Source organism: Dromaius novaehollandiae, chromosome 13, assembly GCF_036370855.1.
Source record: "Dromaius novaehollandiae isolate bDroNov1 chromosome 13, bDroNov1.hap1, whole genome shotgun sequence".
NCBI classification, from domain to species: domain Eukaryota; kingdom Metazoa; phylum Chordata; class Aves; order Casuariiformes; family Dromaiidae; genus Dromaius; species Dromaius novaehollandiae.
Window position 1 is genome coordinate 9,610,436 of NC_088110.1, and position 16,635 is coordinate 9,627,070.

Below are 16,635 nucleotides of genomic sequence, written 5' to 3' on the forward strand. Positions count from 1 at the left end.
GAATAGGGAGGAGCTGGGCCAATCAAATATCTGTAATTGGCCATAGAAATGAAGGAATCAAATGAACGCATGCATCATAGTTAAAAACACTAGCAGAAAGCAGAAACATGTTTCCATTTAAGCTGTCTCTGACACGAGAATTGGGGCAGCAAAACTAAGCTTGCATTTGTGAGAATTCACTGTTAAGAGTTTCTCCAGGGTGAGCAGATCTTGATGGTAAAACAACATTAAAATGTCCAAAAAATATTTTACTAATGTAAAAGTGTCAAAAATTCACCAGTCCTGCAGCACTGATTAGGTGCCAGCCAATCTAAAGGATGAAAGCAGATATTGCCTTCCTTTGCTTTCCACTAATTACCAAACTGAAGGCTAGGGAGGAATGATTGCTGTATTGGGTTTCTATTAAAGTGCTGAATAGTATGAGCTTTTTGGATATGAAATAGTTAAGTCTGAAAGCAAAAAGGAAACCCAACAATATTCTTATCCAAAAAAAAAAAAAAAAAAAAACCAAACAACTCACTGGAAGCCCTCCTTGTTATAGTCTGCCACATTTATTTTTCTATTTGCAGTTCTGCAGTACAGCAGGCCATGAGGAAAGGCTGAAAGGATCTCCTTTCTCTAATTTTCCTTTCTGGGAACTGGTCAGCAGTCCCATCTTTGGAATACCAATGGAATCCTTTGGATTACCAAGAAACAGGATAGGACAGAAGAACACAAGTAAATCTTTTTGGTTTCCTGTTTGTAAAGGACCTAGCACAGAAAGGACCAGTTCATGGTCACAGCCCTGAAGTTTTACTGAAGTAAATTAAGTAATTTGGACTGAAAACACAGATCTTTATGAATATCAGTAAGTTAGGTGCACTGTACCTGACAACTCATAGAAAACGCACCTACACAAGTCATGTTTTAAAAACCTGGAATAGTTGTTTTGGAATAAAAATAAAGCCAAAGCAAAAATCCCTGGAAAAGTTGTATCGTTGTATCACATGTATTGACACAGCTCATTTCTTATTTCCAGCCTCTTATAAGACAGCTTTACATCTCTGCTTTTTGCTCATTCTTATCAGAATTTGTTTCACAAAACCAATCCTTTTCTTTCAGCTACTTTAGCTCTCTGCACTGGAGAGAAATCTATAAATTCCATTTCAGAGAAAATCTGTTCCCGACTGTTATCCTCCAGCACTATTCTCACATTCTGCGTTCTCACTAAAAAAAAAAAAAAAAAAAAAAAAAAAAAAAAAAAAAAACCTGAAAGAAAACTTCTCTGACCTCTCTCTCTTTTTTTTCCCCTTAAAAAAATAATCAAGCCCCAGCTTCCCTAGAGCCCCTTCCTTGGTCAACCGTAACCAGGGAAACCGGATGCTATGGTAACTCAGGGATGAAAAATCATACGTTCAGTTTTCCTTAAACTCCAAACTACACTGAAAGTCCTTATCTCTTTCCTCTCCTAGGTGATGAAGTGACAACAACTGAAATAGTGGTAGCAAATCCCCATCTTTACCCAATCAGTCTTCTGAACTGTGTAAATATGTACTTTCTGCATGCCTCCCCTTTAATTTTTAAGTGCTCTGCTATTTGCTGAGCCATTATGTATTCATTTCAGGTTGCTACAAATGAGATCTATTCTGAGTGCTCTCATCAAAGCTCTAATTGCAATATTTTTCTTTTTTAAAAAAAAATGTCTGAAGTTATTCAGATTCGAAGTACATGGATGCTCTTTTTGGCTGGGAAAGAAAAAAATCCCAGCCAAGTATTCTGTGATCTTCAAAACTAGCAAAGCCCAATATCTAGTTGAGATTTATATCTCAAGCCTGAGTTTTCTTGTGGAGTCTCGGATGCCTAATAAAAGATTAGTTAGTTGTTGTTTTCCCTGATTAGGGACACAAACATGGTTCTCTCTTTTCAATATCTAAAGCTCACTTTGATGAAATATGTAGGTATTTAATAACTGAGATTTCTATCCTCTGCCAAATTTATATAAAAATGTCTAACAAGTTCAATTGTTATTTAGGAAATACACACCAGGGGCGAGATATTAAGGAAACCATTTCTTAGGGAATTAGATTAAAAAATCACAATTAATAATTTCTAATGTATCAGTGCTCTGCAAATGTTTTCTCTTGCTATTAAGAGAAAAGGACATTGCTACATCAAGAGCCTTCCATAATTTTATAATAAACTTTACAGTACAATTGATGTTGTTCAAAGTCCACTTACAAAACTTCTGTTAACATTAGCAAGAATAATTAGAAATCAGATATGTATTTTATGCCTCACAGAAAGTACACCCTTTATACAGAAAGTATGCTCATTATAGTCTGTGGAAATAAAGACCACTGATACACTGAGCTCAATGGAAAGGGGGGGTAAACTATTAAGAAAGCAGCCAGCACTTCTTACCTTGCCTGTGGAGTACTTTGGGTCCACCAGTATAAGAAAAACACTGATAAACAGGAACTAGTCCAGTAGAGGGGCACTAAGATGGTTAGGCAGCTGGAGCACGTGATGTACAAGAAGAGACTAAGGTAGCTGAGTTTGTAGTGGTTATTGAGAAGAATAGTAATGGTGGTTATATAAAAGGTGGGGGCGCACAGCAAAAGGATGAGAGGCAGTGGACATCAGGTGCATCAAGGGAAATACCACTTAGATACAAAGAAAAAATTCCTCACAAGGGTGGTTAAATCTGTTGTTAGACAGACTAGTGAATCTCCATCCTTGGAGAAATGCAAAACTTGACAGGACAAAGTCCAGAGTAACTTGATTTAACTTTGAAGTTAGCTTTGCTTTGAACAGAGGATTGGACTAGATGACTTCTGGCAATCTCATCCAACTTAAAACTGTGCTATGATTCTGATTGTTCCAGCCGGATTTTGGCCCTCTTTCTGAGCTTTGCATTACTTTCAGAAGTAATACACAGGTTTCTCAGTATTATCCCTAATTTCAAGATATGTTAAAAATAGTCAAAAAATGTTGCAATGATAATGCCAACAAGTATGCAACCCTGATTGAAGAAATTCTAACAAGTGGGAACTAGAAACACATAGATGAGGCCTCAGCATGTGACAAGGAAAGGTAACTTTGGTGACACGCTAATGCAGAATACAAAGAATGCAAAGGGGAATGATGGGACAGAGTGCACTCTCAGCAAATTTGCAGATGATACAGAACTGGGAGGAGTGGCTGATAGCTCAGACAGTCGTGTTGCCATTCAGAGGGACCTCGACAGGCTGGAGAAAGGCACTGGCAGGAACCTCATTAAGTTCAACAAAGGGAAATGCAAAGTGCTGCACCTGGGGAGGAATAACCCCATTTACCAGTACAGGCTGGGGGATGACCAGTTGGAAAGCAGCTTTGCAGAAAAGGACCTGGGGGTGTTGGTGGACAACAAGTTGAACATGAGCCATCAATGCACACTTGAAGCATTAAGAAGGCCAGCTGCATCCTGGGCTGCATTAGGGAGACTGTCACCAGCAGGTTGAGGCAGGTGATTCTTCCCCTCCACTCAGCACTGGTGAGGCCACATCTGAAGTGGTTTGTCCAGTGCTGAGCTCTCCAGTATCAGAGAGAGATGGACATATTGGAGCAAGTCCAGCAAAGGGCTTCAAAGATGGTTAACGGCTTGGAGTTGACATGTGAGGAGAGGCTGAGAGAGCTGGGATTGTTCAGCCCTGAGAAGAGCAGGGTCGGGGGGGATCTTGTCAATATTTATAAATACATGATGGGAGGAAGTAAAGAAGATGGAGCCAGACTCTTCTAAGCAGTATCCGGTGAAAGGACGAGAGGCAATGGGCACAAACTGAAATACAAGGAATTCCATTTAAACATAAGGAAGAATTTTTCACCGTGAAGGTGATTGAACACTGGAAGAGGTTGCCCAGGAAGGTTAGGGAGTCATCCCTGGAGAAATTCAAAACCCGACTGGACACTGTCCTGAGCAACCTGCTTTAGTTGACCCTGCCTTGAGCAGGGGGATTGGGCTAGATGATCTTCAGAGGTCCCTTCCAACTTCAGATATTCTGTGATTCTATGATTCATTCTACAAGAATCTTTTAAAGGTGCTGCAAGGGTTTGTCTATAAGAAGTTAAACTGAATATGATATGCTTTGTTCTTCACTGGGAAGGAAACTTCTTTTCCTATTATAATAGAATGCATCTTCTGGAGAAGAGTAGTTTACATTAATCCATTGTATCCTAAACGCATAAAGCATATTTACTAGCCAGTGACTTGTTCTAACTTCACTACAAGCAGAGAAGCATTCAGCTGGGTAACTTGTACCTTCATCAAGTTGTGCTCATCAGCGCTAGAAAGCAGTAGGAAAATTGAAAGTGTCATAATAATGGTTCAACTGGAGAGAATCACAAAAGTATTTTGTAAGGAATTTCACTTTAAATTGCGTCTCATACCTCTGCTTCATTTTTTTCTCTGCAAAACAGAACTAAAAATGCTTACACTCTAGGTGAGAAACTTCAGCACAGTTTTATTACTTGACTACCTCTTCAACATTGCAGACTAAAAAGGAGCTGTGATACTTGACATAAAGGGGCAAATGGCATATTTCATTGCAATTAGTCCTTGAAATCTACAGTGGTTCACTAGGATAGCTACTGTTTTAGTAAATACTAAATAACATTCCTGGTTACTAAGGAAATAATCAGTTAAGCTAATAAGCACATCCTCATATTGGCATCTCCTGCTCTTATCAACCATAAAAAGATGCTCAGTCTCTGAGCATCCCAGAATTGCTGTGTGACTCATCTCCGTTACACCCTTTTGTCAGACAAAAAAGTTATAAAGTGAGCTATTACTCCATTTGAGACAGCAGGAGTCTGATTTATAGAAGTTTTGAGCATCCAAAAAATCCACTTGAAGCCACTGGCCTAAGAAAAAACCCAAAACACCAAATTTCCTATGTCTCAAATTTGTTAAACTAGAAATGAAGGGTCTAAAGTCAGAGATGCGTTTGCATCATTTGATCTTCCTCATTTCCAACCAAAAGCACATCAATTTCAGAGACTAATTCTCTGCTAAAGGTTTTTGAAACAGGTCACACAAGCTTTTTTTTTTTTTCCTCTCTCTACAATGCTTGCTATATATAACATCCAAAACTGACTACTTCTCTTCCTTTGTAGGAACAATCTTGAGCAACTCCTCATAAATAAACAGACTATATTCAGTAACAAGCAGGAGGTCTAAGAGTGGGGCCTGTTTTAACTCCAGATTTTCAACGATTGCTTGGTTTTAGGAAAACAGACGTGGCAGAGCAAGTGGAGCAGGCAATATGTGCTTGTGTGCCCTCTCAGTAAATCAAATACATATATAAAAGAAAATAATACTCATTCATAAATACTGACAGAATAGAGGTTTGGAAGGGTTCATAGACTGCAGAATAACTAAAATGTCTGACAGAGCACAATGGGCAACTTCATCGGATTCACATGGCAAAAAATAAACCGAAGCCATGCAGGATATCAGCAAAGTTCAGCTATTGATAACTTGAAAAAGTCATTATGAAAGTGTCAACCTTGTTACTGTCTGCCTCTCTAGTCATGTCAGTCCACTTAGACCGAGATAACAATGATAATGAAAGTTACATTGAGGAAACACAGTCACACATGCATAAACTAGTCCAGAAACCGCTAGTTGTGATACTAGTAAAAGATGCATAGCTTCAGGGACACAGATTCACAGTGAGTGAAGATTTGCCCTTTTGAAAAACTCAAGTATGGGACAAAGGCACTCTTTCAATTCTCAAAATAGGACATCACGAGTACTGAAACAGCCAGAGCTCTCCATTGAGAAAAGGTAGATTCTCCACATCTTTGGAGAAAGGGAAATGTTTAAAACAAAAATGTAAACTGCCATAATTGCAGCACAGTGTTTATGTTGTGAGTGTACCGTACAAATGGAAGCGATCATACATCCATGCATGTGCTTTGTAACAGCACATGGTCTTCTTTAGTGAAACTGTCCAGTGTTGTTCTACCAATTTAACCTGACTGAAATTTAAAACTTCTTACTGTGCCATGAGTTTATAAAGATATTACTTTGCATTTTTTTTTCAGCTACCCACATGAAACAGGTCCTTCCCTGGCAACCATAAGTAGAGGGAAACTCCAATTCTTAATATTAGCAAGTAATTCAGAAATACAGGATATTTTACTTGGCACAGCTTATATATTTTAGCAGTTTGCAATCTTTTAGAGCAAGGCTTCAAAGAGCTATGAAAGGAATGATGATGCCAGCTTTTCATTATTTTTATGTTCAAGCTTTACTGTGTTGCAAGATATTTTGCTGAATTTATTTTGTAATCAGTTTACAAAGGAGGGCAATATTGCAAAGGCAGCAGTCTTCTATCTTACAAATCCTTTATTCAGTCACTGAAAGATTTAGATCACTAATGAAAGTATACATAACTGGGAAAGACTATTCAAAACCATGCATTTTTTTAATCCAAGATCCATTTTCAAAACATGACTTTTTATTTTCAGATTATATTGACAGCACTCCCTTTTTGAAAAAACTAAATAAGATCAATTAGCCTTGAATTAATATGGACCCTTTAGACCAACTTAGCAAGATTTCCTTTTACTAAACTTCTTCTATAATCTTAGAGAGAGAGAGAGAGAGAGAAAGCTAATCTATGTCTTCTGCATATGAAATTAAAAAGATTTTCATCAGCACTAAAGGCCTATTTTTGTCTGTCCTGCTAGCCAGAAACCTGTGACAAAACACCAACAGACCTAAGACCAATATTCAGACTCAAAACTCAAGAAGTTTACCTTTCATTACAAGGATTTTGTGTCCAGTCCATTCTAGAGCTACATACAAATTTGGATTCCTCAAAAAACAGTGGTATTTGAGTAAGGGCTTTGATCTCAGCCTGTTTGCTTGCTGCACTTCAAATTCTGTTCAAGATGTTAAGTTTCAAAGAAAAAAAATGGTAACATAAGAAAAGCAAAGCATTGACAATAACTCAGTTCCTTTACATAGCCTTGAGAGCTGAGTTAGGGCTCCAACTCTTCAAGAATGATACTGATGAAGTCAGGTGAAAATCTCTTTTTAGTTGAGGCCTGCTGTGGATTTATTATTTATACAAAATTATGGAGGAGTAATTAGCCACTCAATCCACAGTTAAAATTGAAACTAATGCTACAGGAGAAGCCCTAATACACACCATGCTCGGTGTACTGAGGAGGGCACACAGTGGCAATCGTTACTTCTGATCCAAAGAAAGAATACTTACTGTGTACAAAATGTAGGTATGGCTCCTGCAGAAAAGGAAAAGCTTTGTACTAGGTCTATATGCTGTGGTTTGCAACAGTCAGTAAAACTGATCTGAAAAAAATGCAAAAATCCAAAATAATACATCTGTTCAAAACCATCTTATGTGAACAAGATTCTTTTTCAGAAAAAAACAGAGACAGGACCAAACTCTGCACTTTTAACACTGGAACACAAGAAGGTAGTAGATCGTAAAATACATGCTGAAGGGAGCAGATCATAGAAGATATGCTATGTGCTGTTAAGATACTGAAGTATCCTGTAGCACATAGACCATGTCAGTGGGAAAAGCACAGCCCTTTATTTCCAGTGACTTCATCAAAATCTTTCTCTGCCTTAATGGGAATATAGAACTAGGCCTTTGAAATAGTTACTCCCTGTAGTGAACTGGCACATGATGAATATAGATGGGAAAGCTGCATGATCTCATTCAGCATCACTGACCCATTGCATATAAATTTACCTACCCATGCAATACTATATTTTTTCAGTTGCTTCTTGTCAACGCTAAGGAAGATCAGGTTCAGTACCTGTTCTTGTGCCTTACTTTCCATGTATTATGAATGTTCTTTAAGAATGATAAGAAGTGCTGTAGTGGACTAGGTGTTAGTATTAAATGGAATACTACTGATTTCTTACATGCATCCATCTCCAGTTTGATTCAAGAAATGAACGATGCATCTAAAAATAGCCTCTCTGTTCAGAACTTACCAATTCTGTAAATATTCAATTTTATGTAATTGGTTAACTGGGAAATGCGCCAAAATCTATTTTTGCAGAAATTCACTGGGACTGACATCTCTTCTGCCTTTCAGTCAAGATTTGATCGGGGTCCTAGGTTGAAAAATATCCTACAAAGTCTGAGTGATATTTAGTGCTGCACTCCTGTGCATATATTTACATTAAAGATCAACTTTTACAGAGTTTAGAAGAGACTATTTATGCAAAGTGAAATTTAGATTGATTAATATTCTGTATTCATTTTGCCATTGTTGCACATATTTGTTTTGAATAAAGGTTCTCTCTTTTTTGGAACGCCTTTCTCCTCCTGCTTGATACCTGGCAAAGTTACAATCCTGCAAATGGGGAAGGAACATGTTTAAACAAATATAATAAAAATAGCATGATTTAATATGACAGATTATCCACAAAGAACCTGAAATTCAGCACAAAAGATGTGCTTCATTTTTATTCTGAGACTCACTTTCCACAGCAGTTCTGCAAGAAGCATTTGTTCCACTGAAACTAATAGCAGTGCAAGTGTAAAAACTCTGATTTGTCAGGGTGGCAATTAGAGTCAAATATACTCACAGCTTCTGTGATTTGGATATCTGCCCACTAAAATTTGACTGGAGAACAGAAACATATTTCATAGATACCACTGGAGTTCCTTATGTAATTTCCCATAGCAGATTCAGAGAGGGGCATCACAGGAATGACACATCCTGCAGTTTATCATAGGAAAGTGCAGTTTTTGCACAACTTCTTGTCCAGGGATGTTTGTAAAACCAGGATTAACTCAAAGTACTGCTTCTTTTACATATGAATTCAGAGGGCTTATTTCTGAATTCCATGTACTGAGGATGAATTCTAACTTAATATCCTTTGCCATAAATTTGTTTCCAAATTTGAAAAGCATAACAATGGCAAGACATCTCTTCTTTAAAACATGCTCATTTCCCACTCCATAGGTAGAATTCTAAAGCAGTTTGATGCTTGAAAGCTGTCAATTAAAATGGTAAACTATGACATTATTCAGAGAAGACAAAAAAACAGGGGAAAATATCCTAGAGCTCTACAGTCAAAGGAAGAGCAAAATCCATCAGACTGTGAGGTGGTCATTTAATGGGTGCATTCTTGGTGTTTTCTGACTCTCTGAGGACGGCAACACAGATCAAAAGAATGATTTTTTATTCACAAATTCTCTTCTAATTTCAGGTTAAGATTTAACAAAAACATTTTTGCAAAAAAAGCAAACTAACATCTTACAAACACCACTGATTAACAAAATGCAAGACTTGCTAAAAGAGATCTGACCTCCCACTTACTTATTTGATGGACAGATTTGTGACACCTGCATAAAGGGCATGGCCTCCTTTTCTCTAGATCTAAGAACAGTTCTAAATGCACACAAAAGGACTCAGCCACAGCTTTTGGCAGTTTAAGTATACTCTGCTTGTCAGCACCATTGGCAATGTTTAACAGTGATCAGAAGGTGAGATGCCAATGTCAGTACTATCTACGGAGTCTAACAGAGAGGGATTCAGAAACTGCTGTGCAAAAGGGCTTCTCAAAAAAGTATCATTTATATTTTTTGAAAAATAGCTATTCAGCATAAAACTAAAAGGGATTGCAGGAAGCAAATAGAGAAAAAGAGTTTGTTCTTGAGCTGTTACATGTACGGTTTGGGAAATAAAGAGAGAAACTCATGGCCTCCAGGATCACTCTTTGCTTGGCCAGTCAAGATGACTTATTGCACATGCATATAGCAGAGGAACAAAACAGAAAATAAAATTACTTGATTGATTTTGTTCTAGTGTATGTAAATAACATTATTTATAGGTCTGGCCTTTCCAAAAGAAAAACATTTTGTTCAATTTGCCAATCAGTATTTTAATATGATTTTCATACTTCTCTACTTCCCTACCCAACACTCAGCAAACAGTAGCACGATTAAAAGAAATTTTGTAATCTATTATTGTACTGATGATTTCAAATAGCTTTTAAACCTTCTTAATAAATTCTCTAGTTTCATTCCCACATGGTGATTTAGAAAAAGAAAAGCTGTTGACAGATTTCAAGCATTGCTGTTTTACACTGCTGCTGGTCAGAACTGTTAATACAAACTTAATTTTTCTGAGCATAATTTAAGTAAACAAAGCTCTAATCCAGTATACATATGTGCCTTAATTATAAAATGAATACTGTTTTGATAGTAAAAGAATCTGTACACCAGTAATTTGAGGGAATAAAACACAGTCTATGAACCTATGGATCAGTTTCAAGGAGGTTCATTTTTAAGCCAAAATCAGCCACTGATTGTGAATGACTAAGAATATGCATCTGAAGGACAGTCACTTGAGGGCAGAAGCAATAACCAGTCTGTCAGTCATCTTAACAAGCTTAAACAAATATTGATTTTGTGTGTAGGTGCATACAGTATAATACGCACACATTTAGGAATGTTAATAAAAATGTAATCTATTGTATTTTTCTCACTAAATACAAAATGCCAACAATGATCTAAAGAATTGTAAGAAAATTCTTTGCTTGGCAGATCCGTCCTCAACAGATCTGGAAATAAATCAAGAGTTCCTTGAGGTAACATGGCATATCTGAACCAACAGATCAAACTGAAACACCAGCTACAATTAGAACTGTTGCAACTTAGTTTCTTTAGAGAAAAGAAAGCATACTGCATAAAAATAAAATCTTACTTAGGTCATCTTTCAAGACAAACTGAAAAGTTAAAAAAGAGTACCTTCTCAATGCTGATGAGTCTAAGTGACAGTCTTAATATGGAAAATATTATTTTGCCATGTTCTCTGTACCTCCAGCTAGTCGAAGTACAGTTTAATGCTGTATATGAGTTTCACATCTGTCCTCTCAAACTATTTCAGACTGCTTTAATAATCAGACTATCTTGATATTCCTAAACAAACACATCAGAAAAAGCTCCAGAGCAAATGCTGAGGTTCAGCATATTATAAATTACCAAATTTTCAAGGACTGTGAATCACTAGTTCAGATCCTATAAAAAATTCAGTACAGTTCAAACATTAGCCAAGATTCGTATCTCATATCCTGTCATGGTCCCAGCTTAATCAATGGACTACTGTTGTCTTTCTGAAGTTTTTTGGTTAGAATTAAGTTTGAGTCTGCAAAATTTTTGTTCCCAGAAGCGAAATCAGCTTTCACAAATGGTAGTATCAAATAAACTGCTATTGATACAGTTAATCTAATTATCTGAAGAGGGATCTTCAAGAATGGGCCTAAAAATTAATTTTTAAATACGATGTAAAATTAAAAAAAAACAAAGAGATTAACCTTGATTGTAGACAGGGGCCAACTTCTCTTCTAAATTGAACCCATACTTTTCCATTGGCTTTAGAAAAATTAGGTGGGTAAATAGATTAGAATTTGAAAATTGAAATTGAAATATACCATTAAGCATACTCAAGAAAAATGACTGAGTACATACAAGTAAAATCACACTGTCATGCTATGCAAAATAACCCATTAATCGATTGTGAAAGAAAATGTGCAAGTATGTATCAATACCTCTCTTAGTTTTTTCAGAACAACATTCATAGATGCATTCATGAATTTTATATTTTACTTCCTGCACTTCAAATGAGTGCTTCCACAGTGAAATCACTTTTAAAATGCAAGTATAAAAAAGCACAGATTAAAAATAATGGTAAAAATAATGATAATTGATATTCTGCTAGCCAACAAAGTTACAATCAAATCAGCAAAACTCAACAGAAATTTGAAGCCTTTTCCACAGAGGAGTAGATTCAGAAAGCTGAATTAAAGAACATTCAAAAATATTATCTATAAAAACATACCCAAATCTGTCATTAAAAGTGGTCTGCCTCTCTAGTCCCTGCTGTTATAAAACTGTGAGGGCTTTTTCATGCAGCGCACATTTTTCCTTAAATAACATTTTCCATATTGCTTCTCTCCAGGTAACAAGGTAGCTAATGTTGTTGGATGAACATCCGATTTACAGCAGACTAGGAATGACTCACTCAGAAGCAGAAATCTAGCAATCACAGAAGTGTACTAAGAGAATATCTTAACAATAAGAAAGTTCTTAAATATACATAACTGACAATAAAATTAAAAACTCTCCCATGAGAATTTAATTCGTGAAATGAACCAGTCAAGAAAACAAAACTATAAGTATCTAAAAGATGTTCTGAGATCATGGAATAGGACCAGCATGTGCTCTTCACTTACACTTCAAAATAGTGTTGTCATTTCTTGGAATGTCTCATATAAGGTGACAATTTCAAGCACAGTTGTTCAAGAATTACACTCAGGTCAGAAAAAATTGACTGGTTGGTAACAACACAAAAGAAGTCTGTTCCTTCTAGTGCAACAGTTTCAGATAAATAACATACATAAATATTTAAGGCCAATTCTTATTTTTACGTAAATTAATGTAGCTCTTAACCAAGTACAGAAATCTGTTCTTAAATTACTGATACCAGGACATTTGCTGTTGGTTAAAATGGGAGAAAGAAGAGGCGATTTAGTATGTTCTACTGCCATGATGGTAAACAACTGGTATTACCCCTGAGTTTTTTACCAACGCCAATTTGAACTTACCAACCATGCATTTTGGTACTTTCCAAAATAAATTTTGCACCAGACAAAAAAAGCTTTGTCACCACTGTTCTAAAGAAAAAAGTTAGACAGCCAGCAATGCAGATTAATGGTCAAGAAATGGAAGGTAATCACACAAAGTCCAAGCCCTTTTTTCTTCCATTGTCCTAGCAAGTACCATAACAAGAACATTACAACAGATCTCCAGTCCTATCTTTCTCTTTTTCTCCTACACCAGATTTGTCAACTTTTCAAAAGTGCCAGCTCAGAGAAGTGTATGTGGCAGTCGATTTCTTTTTCCCTTTTTCCATTCAAATTTTTCCTTTGTTGAAGAATAATAATGAAAACAGGAAAAGGAAAGGGAGGAGGAAAGGCACACTAAATTCTCAATATCCCCCATATTCTTATAGTCACAGGAAAAGAAAAAAGAAAAAGGCAATTTTTTTAAAGGAGTTTATAAATAATCTTAATGGAAAAGAAAAACATTTTCTATCAATAAAACCAAAAAAGTACCATTACAAATTGCTTCAAAATTTTCCAGCAAAAATTGAGAAGCTTTGTCATATCTGAATAACACAGGAAAGTAGTACAAAACAATAACATTTTGTGTTGAGAGAAAGTATCCTTAAAATAGTTAAACGAATCCCAACATCAGGAAGCCAGAGATACACTCACACGTAAGGGGAAATCACAAAATCATATGCAATTCTGTATTTATTATACTTGGGTATTATATTTCGGGTTTGTTTTTTATGTTAGCTACTGTAAATTGCTTAATGCCATTTGATAGAAGCAACAACGTCAGAATGCTTATTTAAAGACATAAGAAATCATGTGTTCAAGCTTATCAAAAAATCCTGCAGCTAGAATACAGAGGGGGTATAGCGCATTATACTTTTATAAACAACGTAACCCTGATTTTCTCTCTCTAAAACTTGTTTCTTCTTTCAGATGAATTTCAGATTATTAGCTGATTAAGCAAAATGTCGCTTGTATGTGAAAAAGGAAAATATTAAAGAATTGCATAATAACATTATTTTCCACTTTTCATGTAAAAAGCCTAAGTAGTAAGGGAGTTAATGTATTAACTATCAGACATGAAACATGTAGAATTGTGTTGAAAGTATATGAATGTTAATTCAAACATATATCCTTCTCAAAGAGATGTTGAGAGTAGGGGCTCAGATTAAAAGAAAAAGTCTATCAAACAATGGGTTTGTTATGGTACATATAATGTCACCAAATTCTGAAAACAGAATTTTTCACTGAAACTCATGAGAATTTCCTCTTGAAAACCTGAGGCTAAGAGACAGGAGAGACTATGTGCAGAAGGTACTTCACGTAACAGACTGGGTTGACCCTTCTATTAGAAGAAAAGTTCCATTTCCTGTGCGTTAGGCATTGCGAGCCATCTGCCAATACCTCCTGTATTTCAGTAGCAAATGAAGCAATCTTTATATAAAAACATATGCAGCATATGAGCATAAGCATATAAACAAATCCAACTGCAGAATGTAGTAATGTCATAAATAGTAGGTCCTCATCTAAATACTCAGAAATAAATATATCTGTTCAAAAAATTTATCATTTTTGTGTCCTTGGTTGAATTCTAGCAGAATAGCAGATTTCTACTAGTCAAAGTAGTCAAAGTCATTGTTAAATCATACCAGTTAGCTTATCTCATAAAACAGAGTATATTACAGTAACATTCAGAGATGGCTATTTCTTTTAATATATACCTCTTGAAAAAGAGTACCAAAAGACTGACAAAAGCAGAGATGTTTTCCCCACGAAAACCTTTAGTTTCTTTGAGTGTTGTTACTGCTACTATTTGTAAGAGTCTTTAAATCTCAACTTAACTGCTGTTATTGTTCCTTAAGATCTGAAACACTAGCTCCTTAAGTGTCTTTTATATAAAACATTAAGGATATTGATATATTTGTTTTCTCTTTTGGAGAAGGACATATAACTCGATCATTCTATACACCACCTTCATTGATTGGCTTATTTCTAAAGATATGTGACAATTTACCTGCAGGACACTTGTTCGTAACTCATTAAGAGCGATCAGTAAACCTTGTGGTGTTCATTAAAAAGAATCTTCTGTACACAGCAGCAAAAATATTTCCTTGAACAACGGTTCAGCCACTGTAAGGTCAAAGAAATAGGTAACAGATACACTGAATGTAATCTCTATTGTATCTTTTTATTCTGAGTGCATCCTGGAGGCATAAGGGTTTGATTCATGCATGTTGTTTAGATTCACTCTGACCCTCTTGCTTAGTTTTTATTAATATTTATTTTGTGGGAGCTCATAAATTCTGAAATTTAGAAGAGAAGATTTCTAGTGAAGTAATGAGCCAAAATATGACAAAACATCAATCAAAGAAGCTGGTGACTTCTGACCCTTTCTGGGCTTGGTTTTATGACTTTCATATCTTTGAAGTTATGAAAAGGAGACAAGATATGACAGGTGCTGTGCTTGGAGAAACCACTTAGTCAATTTAATTCCAGCCACCTGTGAGTAACTCCACACAACTACTTCAGCAAATTCAAAAGTACTCAGCTCCCTATTTTTCACAGCAGCAACATGTAGCAATGCAATGGCTCAGAGGTGTTCTTGGCTGTCTTCTGTTCAACCCATTGTCTAAGAATTTAAATAAAAGTGCAACACCATTATGTTTCCACAGTGCAATATATCAAACACAAGATATTAATCAGAGAAAGAGTTCAGAAGATGAGGAAAGCTGTATGCAATGCAAAGTGAGACTGCATGAAGTCTTAAAATAGTACTATGGCTAGTTACTCCTGTCTGATAGATGAAACATAACATATCGTTAGAGGATAAGCCAGATAAAGGAGAATAAAACTGAAAGAAAATGATCATATAGATCATAGGGCTGATCCTCAGGTAGGGCATTTTGGCTTCATTAGAATTATTAACTCCCTGCTAGTTGTTCCAGATAAGGATGTAGACGGAAAGTGATGGCTATTTTCTGCACTTGAGCTTGCGGGGCTTAGTTGCCAAGAAATTACATTTTCTCAGGACTTTTCATGAAATGTCTGGACAGCTGAGAAACCCAAAGGAAAGAGTCAAGTTCTAATTCTTAAGATAATCATGATTTTACTTTTACCTAGCAAGAGTTCTTAGATTGGTCTATGAACGAGCCATATGGGATTTCTTTCTGAAGTCAGTGAGATCCTTTGATTTTCAGCAGCTAAAAAACTTGGGAGCCTTAGGGGAATAAGACAGTCATATGTTCTTTTGTGGGGGGGCAGGGGGAGAAGGTTTGGAGAAGAATTGTTTGTGTGCAGAAGCAAAGTTACCTGAGGAAAAGGCAACTTAGGCAGCCTGCTTGAAGGTTAAACTGTATTGCTGTTTAAGTGGCATCCTGTAACAGTTGCAGGTAAACAATTGGTAGACTGACATAATTACAGAGAAATAGAAATGTAGGCAATGATGTTTTAACATTTTTTTCATATTTGAACTGCTCCTACTTAATACAGCAGGGATAAATTATAAAAGAAATATACAGGTTTCAGAAATGTTCTGAAAGTTTGTGGTATGCCGGGTGAGGGTAAAGGAAGGAGAAAAGAGGAGGAGGAAAGTAAGCATGTGTCTTTTTGTGCCAATTTTCTCTCCTGCCTGAGGCTGCCACTTTGGTAATAACCTGAGTTTCTAATGCCTTATATTACACAGGAGGCTCAAGACTCTGTGAAAAGTTATGTACAATAAAATGTGTAGAGAGGACAGTATCTGTAACATTTTTAGCCACAGCTGAGTTAAAACTAAGCTTTCTTGTAGGAGTAAATTAGTTGAAATGCTATCATTCCGATGCAGAAAAATGGCACATTTGATTTTTGATTAAAAAAGGTAGAGAGAGAAAGAGAGAAAGAGAAAGGGAAAAAGAGAGAGAGACAGAGAGGCAGAGAGGGAGACAGAGAGAGAGAGAGAGAAAGAGAGAAAGAAAGAGAGAAAAAAAGATCCTAGCCCATGAATAGACCACCATTTGGAGCCT

At 36.2% G+C, this 16,635-nt stretch overlaps 1 long non-coding RNA gene across 6 annotated transcripts in view; it reads right to left on the reverse strand.

The window, feature by feature from the left end:
• LOC112984399 (uncharacterized) overlaps window positions 1-16,635 on the reverse strand; it is a 271,769-nt gene that overhangs the window by 157,700 nt on the left and 97,434 nt on the right. Inside the window, exon 2 of one of the 6 annotated variants that reach the window (XR_003259488.2) lies at window positions 7,245-7,336. The exons of the other annotated variants lie outside the window; for them this stretch is intronic. This is a non-coding gene — a long non-coding RNA (uncharacterized LOC112984399). The remainder of the gene's footprint in view (window positions 1-7,244; window positions 7,337-16,635) is intronic. 6 annotated transcript variants of the gene reach the window in all.